Below are 8,666 nucleotides of genomic sequence, written 5' to 3' on the forward strand. Positions count from 1 at the left end.
AATAATCATCAACAATTACGTATCCATAAGTTTTTCCTCTTAAGCTAGTTGTACTAACGCGTCTAAATAAGCCCATATAAAGGATTTCTAGTGGCCTAAAGGTGATGTTATTTGAAATGGAATGAGATTATAATTTGAGTTATTTTCCTAGTTGGTAGGCATTACAAATGTGGTCCTTATCGAAATCTAACTTATGTATGCCTTAAATTAAATATTTTTATGTGATCTTCCTATGTATGTTCATGCTTATATGATATAGTCACCTATGACATAGCTAGAATTCATCAGTAGTAGTTTTCAAACATAAGGAATTTAAATATTCAACACAGTTAAAATCAAGCATGTAAATATTGTTAATTATTTTTTCCTTCTAAGACAAGTTTACCATTTTAAACAAATTAAATATTTAGTATATAGAAATTTGATATCAAATCCTTTATCGTATAAATGCTAACACTAAGTAGATTGTGTTTCAAATTGTCTAATAGTAAAATATTATGAATGATAATATTTTAAAATTGCCAATCATACATGAGCCCATAAATTTTCTGGTGGTATTATCTCCCAGTGTAACCTAGCCTCCTGCATTGGCCTCCAACGTAATGAATTGCTTCATATCTCTCGTCATGTGTTGTAAGCATCTGCTATTCAGGTACCACATGCTTTCACTAGGTCTTTTATGATAACATTCCTATAATGTCAACCAATGATTAGTTTTGGGAACCCAAGTGAGTTTGGGTTCCACATTATGTTGTAATGAGTAAATTGTATGTATGTTATATTATCAGGCAAATCATTTTGGCCTCCAAACTAAAAATGTTCTTTAATGTATGGCACAATGTATGTCACAGGAGTAACAGCTAACACCTGGGAATTTTTTTGATAATATATATGGGGTATGACATGATACATGTTGTGATGTGGAGTTATATCATCATGTTAATATAAGCGGTGGTTTATTATTTTGTAATGTATCAATTTTAGCTTTCAAAAACTCATTTTAACTTTAAAAGCTTTGAACTTCACATTTCAATACACGCTCTCTATTGTCTAGTTCAAACGTAAGCGATTCTAATTATTTTTATGATTCTTCTAACTTAGAATGTGCATATTTTAAGGAATTATGTGCTTGAGTTAAATCAAGATACTTCTTTTTTAATACATCAAATTCATCCAGTAAAGAGAGATATTCTTTATCGAAAGTAATGTGTTCAACAATTATAGTATCATGCTCTTTTTACAAAGTAGAAACATCTAAGTTTAAACTAGTATACATTTTCTTTAGTTTCCTTTATGTGTCATAGATTTTTTTCAAAAATAATATATTGCTTATTATAGGATAGTTGACGTACCTCATCTTGATCAGAAAGATTACGATTATAGTTAGTCATAAGGCTTAAGTTTGTGACCTCCTCCTCCTCTACTTCATGTTCAGATGATTCTAAAGCAGAGGTGGCCAAAAATGCCTCTTTGATGCTTCCCTTTTTCAAAATTAACCATCTCTTAACCTTTCTCCTTGGCAGAATGAGATTTTAGATTGGGGCAGTTTGTTCTCAAATACTATGGTTTCCTACATTCAAAGTAAATAGTATCATATGAGGCTTTAAAATTTTTATTTGGTTTACCTTTGGTCCACTACTAATGACGCTTTTACTTTCACTTCATAAAGCTTTTAAATTATCAAGTCATCAGTGTTATTACATCATCTTCCTTAGCAGTAGAAATTTTATTTTCAAATTCACTAACTTTTAGTGCCATTACTTTGTCATTCTTCCTAACACATGCATCAAGAAACCTTTGACACATGCTTTACTTGTAGGTAACCAAAGAACCAAGAAAATTATCTTTAGAATACACATTCAAATCCTTAGATTTACAAATCGCAGTTACTTTAGCATTATAAATATCAGCTAGGCAACACAAAATTTTGTTAACCTTTTCAAAAATTGATATTTTTCTACCTAGAGCATGTATGGATGACACTATCTAGGTAAACCTAGTGTACATGACTGGTACACTTTCATTAGGAATACAAAATATTTAGCCTAGACTGTTTAACTTCATTAGTACCCTTATAAGTGATGTATTACCTATCCCAAATTTTTTTCCCAATAACACAAATATAGACACTCATATAGTCTTCAAATTTCAATACACATAAATTTTTTTAAAATATTTTGTATTTAGTTGAGCTAACCCTGTATCCTCAATATACTATTTAGTGAAAGGTATATCAATTTTTTCTCCATTAACTATGCATCATGGTATAAAATAACTAGTTTGTATCAAATACGACATGCAAAAATCAATTAATTATAAAAAAATAGACATCTAAATTTTCTAAAAACATAATTGAAATATTATCAAAAAGTGGTGGACGAGTTATTGAATAACCTTCCATGATGTTTCTTTTCCAAAGTGTGTCATGGATCATTTTTCTCAAGGTTTTTTAAAACATTACTTTTGAGACCCTCTCTAATATCAATTAAAAGTTTAAGTACCCAAGATGTACCAACAGCGGGGTGAATTGCTTCTAAAAACATTTTATTTTTCAAAAATATGTTTTGAAAACTGAAGTACCAAATTTAGATCTCAAAATTGAAATAGATATCTTACAATGCTAAGGCTAGTCAATGTATGGATTTTTTTTTAGTTTGTAGAAAGCACAAGACATAACTTTTTTTTTAATTTTACCCTTAAATAAGTCCAAACCAATCACAACGTTCACAAAAAAGATTTATAAGAAAAAAATCATAGGAACTACAACTTGTGGAAATTAAACTGCATTAAGAAATAGAACAAACACACCAGATTTTATAGTTGTTTGAACAAATAATAACCTACGTTCACTCATCAAATTCCTCCACTCTAGGTATTGCACTAACCATTAGTGTATCTCATTTAGCCCCCACAGCAAGGCTGAGAATCCCATACAAGAATCACGTCCACCAACCCGGTGCGATAGAGAACTGAAATCGTTTCACTGTTTTGATGAGGCTGAGAACCTTGGCAGCTCTTTTTACCATCCTTGTGAAGACAGTGAACCTAGAAGTTTTTCACTCTTCCAATGAAGGTAGAGTGCTTTACAGTCCTTATTCACTCTGTTGGTGAAGGTAGAAAACCCAACGATCTTTAACCTTAAAGTCTTTCTCCCTAGGTCAACCCTTATAAATCAATAAAGCCACTAGCGGAATCATGGTACAAATTTTCTTGGAGCAACCATATGGAATCCCCTCACACTCATTGTCCCTATCACATATCATCACCTTCTTTTTCTCCAATGATCTAAGACCTCAAACAAAGTTCTCTCAAGGTCTCTTCAACATCCAAATGATTTCTAATAATCAAATAAGAGAGATTTTATATAAGACATTAAAAATTCCTAAATTTTTAATTATGTTACTTTTATTTGTATAGTATGATCGAGGATTATACAGTATGATTATAATAAAACTAGATTTTTTTAGTATGATGGAATAGTCATGAGACAAATTGTTTAAGATCATCAAAACATAAGCCATGAAAATAGTTTGCAACATTATATACTAATCATATAGTACAATCTCAAGATCATACGTTATAATTAGTTCAATTATCTTAAGTTAGAATAGGATGATGTCAGGATGATTGGAATCATCTCTACTAGTCGTCTAGTATGATTCACATTGTAGTGTACAATTAGTTCAAAAACTAAGGTTTTGTCCAAGGTGATCTTCAGGTTGATTGGATTTCATTACTACTTATCATATTGGTTGATTACATTGTACGATATAATTTATCATTAATTGAACCTTGATTTGATTAACTAATAATGGGGATTAATTTAAATAAAATTTTAAATCATATAATATAAAGGTATTTGTATAGTATGAATAGTATAAAATCAAAAATAAAAAATACTTAAATTTGATTGATGGCTAGGGTTTTTAGATTAAACATAATGTACCGTATGATCATGTTTGTATAATACATTTTGTTTAAAAACATTAATTACATAATTAGCAATTTTAACTAATTTTTATGAATAATTGATCAACCATTATAATATGGATTGTACGGTATGATTAGTTAAAAAAATTTAAATTTATTTTCTCACTCCCCAATGTGTGTGTGCATGGTCGCAATAGCTTAGACTCAAGAAATATAAAATTAAGAAACTAAAAATACACTCTTTCAACACATCCTATTCTACAGAACCTTGAGCCTAGAATAATCTTTAAGAGTGCATAATGTACCTGAAATGTTAGTATACATAGAGATAAATATGGAATGTAAATGCTAATAGAACTGAAAAATGAAAATTCAATCAATAATATTTGTTATCATCAAAATTAAAAGATCAGGATCCCGGATTACAACATCATTTCCATTAGAATCTCTAATAGGTTACTTTTGTTTACGAATATGCAGATGAAAGATGAAAAATTACGAAATAATATGACCATGTATTTTACAATGATTATAAAAGAAAGGAAAATTTTCAAATCCTATTCTTTGTAGGTACCCCAAGTTTTTTGGACCTAGCCAAATTTTTCTTAGGTATTTTTTAGTTACATCTAATTTCACAAGCACATGGGTAGCTAACGAACAAGAAATAAAAGCCTTGGCTTGTTCTTTCTGAAGAGGCTTACCAAAAATAGAAGTCAAACCGTGAATTATCTGACGATTAAACATATATATGCAAACATAAATTATCGAAATATATTAATATTGAAATTATGGGAGATTCTTCATTAATATCAAAAAAGGGAGTTCATTTAAGTAACCTCATTTGACACAAGTTAATATAGTTAGATCTTCTAGAAAATTCATAATTATAATATAAATCATTCGAGAGTTGAATCATAATATGTTCAAATCTAGAAGGCCAACAAAGAATGATCAAGACAATTGTAAATTCACAAATAGCATTCTAATCAAATCAAGATTGGGTCTGCATTTAAAAAAGTTAACAACTTGCATATACTCAAAGGGAGCAGCTAATTTAGCAATAACATCATCCCCAAATATTAAAGCAAGAACTTCTTTGAAAGAAGTTTGAATCATAGGAAAAAATGGGTGAATAAGACGAAGCACCACCAAAAACCACATCTTTAAAGGAAAAAGAGTAACTGTTATAAAAAATTTTAGAAAAGCCCACATTGTTACTAGAGGTAGCAGATTTAGAAGTAACACAAGGGTTAGAAGATAAAGGAATCATCATAAGTCTGAGAAGGAAAATATGAATGAGCAACAAAAGAAGTGAAAAAGCAAATGAAAATTTAGAGGAAAATCCACCAAGAGCCAAAGAAGGCCCCAAACCACATAGATCCTGAAAAGCAATGCCATAAAGCTGAAAAAAAAACCCTAAAAGTGCTTTAAGAAGGAAGCTAGAGAGGATGCCCTAGAATCGCCAAAGGAGACTAAAATTGCCCTTATACCTTTTTTTCTTGTTCATATTGTAAATTGCCCTTAAACTTCTTTTTTTTTTCCTTTTTTTTGTTATTAAATTTCCCTTATACTTTTTTTATAAAAAGAAAATTCATTAATAAAAAATAAAAAAGTATACAATGAGTATCAATTTGGAAGAGGCATCAAAAAGAAGACTTCCACAACAAAATAGAACTAGGATGAGAAAAGCATAGACCAAGCTAAAACTTCCCATACAAGCAAATAACACCTTAACATGAGTCATCTCCACCACCCTCCTTCTTTCCCTTACTTGGTTGATTAGTAATATGCCCCAAGCATGGAAGTTCCTTAACAAATTGAGTCATAGAGACTCTATCTTTCCTTGGGCCAGAACACTTTAGATACAAGAGGAAAGCCTCAGTAGAGAACTAGAATAAAATATTGGAGAGATCACCAACCCTTGATGAAGCAGTTTGCTTGGCCGAATCACTAACTTCTCGACTTGTGAGTTCTAAGAAAGGGGGAATAACCTTTTGTCATCCAATATCAATATTAGAATTCTTGTTCTTTAGTCTCCTATATTTTCTAAAAGTAACTAGGCTCCAAGGCCCATATCTATCAGGATTTTTCCCTTCTTTAGCACATTGCATGCTTGAATAAATAGATTATTCACTTTCCATATAAGGTGGATGGAGGGCTGACTGTATCATGAAAGAGTCATTATTCACCATAGGAGGGAAGCTATTAGTGATAATAGGGTCATTAGAAGAGGTGGTATTGTTGTCCTTATGCAAAATAAATTTTTCATAAAAATTAGTAGATGTTTTTTGAAGTTGCTGTGAGGGCTTCCTAGAGGAATGAGGAACATTGGGACAATGACTTATGTTGTCCATAAAAGCCATAATAGAAGAAAAGGTGAGTTATTCCCCCATATTCTACTATTTGAAAGAACTTTTCATAAAGCTTAGCAATCCAAACACCGAGAGGAAATTTGGAACCAAGATCCATCCTCACGCACATAAGAGCAAAAGCATTTCTCCCTCAAGAGTTTGTTTGAGCATTAACCCATAAAGGTTGTCCAAAGAAAGAAGGGATCTAAGTAAGGTTGGTGTTGACACAATACAAAAGAGGAAAATGAGGCAAGCAAATCAAAATAGGACAAGATTGGCCAACCATATAATGGGGAGAGAAGGAAGAAGACCAAAATTCCAAACCAATAATGAACCTACCAACAACCCCCGGTGTCCCCCCCCCCCCCCCCCCCCCCCCCCCGCCCATAATGACAACATCACGAGCCTCGGTAGATTCAAAAAGACAAATGAAAGCATCCTGGGAGATGGAGAGGAAATGAAAATCTCCAAACATTGACCATTTTTGTTTCAAATCATTGCTTAGCACCAAAAGGAAATCTTCGTCCAATAAGCTTACAAACTAGCCCTCTTTCAAGCCTAGCTAAGTTGGCATGGACGGACTCCACATCCATAGTGATAGAACAATCATCCTCAGACATAACTACCACCTTAAGGATATCATCAATTTTGAATACATCCATCTTATTACTTGTATTGGGGAGGTCTTGGTCAGGTTTAGCACCAAAATGGTAACTTTGAGGGTTATTGGAGAGAAGCTATTTGTATTAAGAAAGTTGCTACTTGCTTATGTGACATTCTTGCAACTTGTATAGTTTTGATGATTTCAAATATTATTGTTTTATGTGTAATTATTTCCTAACACTTTTTGGAAGAATTGTTTTTTGCTCTTATGTGTACTAACATTTTAGGAAAGTTGAACTCCAAACTATGAAGACTTCGAATCAAATTCAGCATACAATACTTTGCAAATTGGACCTCAAAATTGTTCTTTGAATTGAGAGGGAGGGATTGTAATTGAGTGAATAAAAAACACAGACACACTTAAGGAGATCTTACAAAATTTGTACTGATCGTACGGGACGAGTATAGTTCGTACAGGACGATCAGGTCAGTTATTTCCTCGTAAGAGCAATGGAACGATCAGGAATTGAAAAATTTTTTCTAAGTCCTGATCGTCCAGACGAAATCCAAATCGTCCAAGGACAAATTCTTCTCTGTAAAAATTTCGTCCAGACAAAATCCAAATCGTTCCAGGATTATTCTTCTCTATAAAAATTTTGTCCAGATGAAATCCAAATCATCCCAAAATGAATTCTTCTCTATAAAAATTTCATCTGAACAAAGTCCTGATCGTTCCGGGATGAAGTGAATTAACACTTCACATTCTGGCAGCATTATGCACTTTTTGGGAACCGACCTATGGAATAACTGATCGTCTAGACGAACCTAGTTCGTACGCGACGATAATCGTGTACGAACACAATTCATACCAATATTCATTAGGATCATTTCCGACACTTTAAGTAAAATCATCCGGGATGATCCACGATCGTACGGGACGATCCATATCGTGTTAACCTAAAATTTTTGCAGTTTTGGACGGTTTTTCTTGTCTCTCCTATATAAGGTACAATTTTTACTACCACCCAATCTTTTTGCTCATTGATCTTCATGCCTATTGGAAGAAGAGTCAAGGAGAGAGTGTGAGAGAGCATTCAAAGGAGGATTCCTACCACTGGAGCGTGAAGGCTTCGCTTGGTGTTCAAAGGTAAGAATCTCTACTTGTGTTTTTGGATTACATCACTCTTTTCTTTATTCCTTCTAGATTGCTTGTGAGTGAAAGTTCATTAGGGATGTTAAGCCCTATAGAACTGGCCCAAGCTAACCAAGAAGGGGGGTGAATTGGTATTTTAAAATTTCTTTTGACTAAGAATAAAAATCGCATAAACCAAAATCACACCACAAAAATAAATGCGGAATTAAAAGTGCGGAAACAAGAAACAAGAACACAGAAATTTATAGTGGTTTGGTCAACTCGACCTACGTCCACTCCCCGGAGGCGCCCTCCGAGTATTGCACTACAAACGTGACTCTCCTTTAGCATCCACAACTAGGCGGAGAAGCCTTTACAAGAACCTCCTTTTTGCCACCCCAGCAAGGCAGAGAACCATTCTCCTTTTGCTTCCTCCTGAAGCTGGCAGAGAACCACAACCAAAAGCTAACTCCTTACCTCTACCGACCCTTCCACAGATGAGAAACTCTAGCAAAGAAGAAGAAGAGCGATCCTTGAAGCAACCCTTGTGAATCCCCTTACAAGCTCCCCCTCACAAGATCCTCTCTCTCTCCCAGTCTCTCTTTCTCTCCTCAAGGCCTTCTCAGGTCAAGGCAGCAGCCAAAGGTATT

This window comes from Dendrobium catenatum, unplaced genomic scaffold, assembly GCF_001605985.2.
Source record: "Dendrobium catenatum unplaced genomic scaffold, ASM160598v2 fragScaff_scaffold_44, whole genome shotgun sequence".
In the NCBI taxonomy this organism is placed as follows: domain Eukaryota; kingdom Viridiplantae; phylum Streptophyta; class Magnoliopsida; order Asparagales; family Orchidaceae; genus Dendrobium; species Dendrobium catenatum.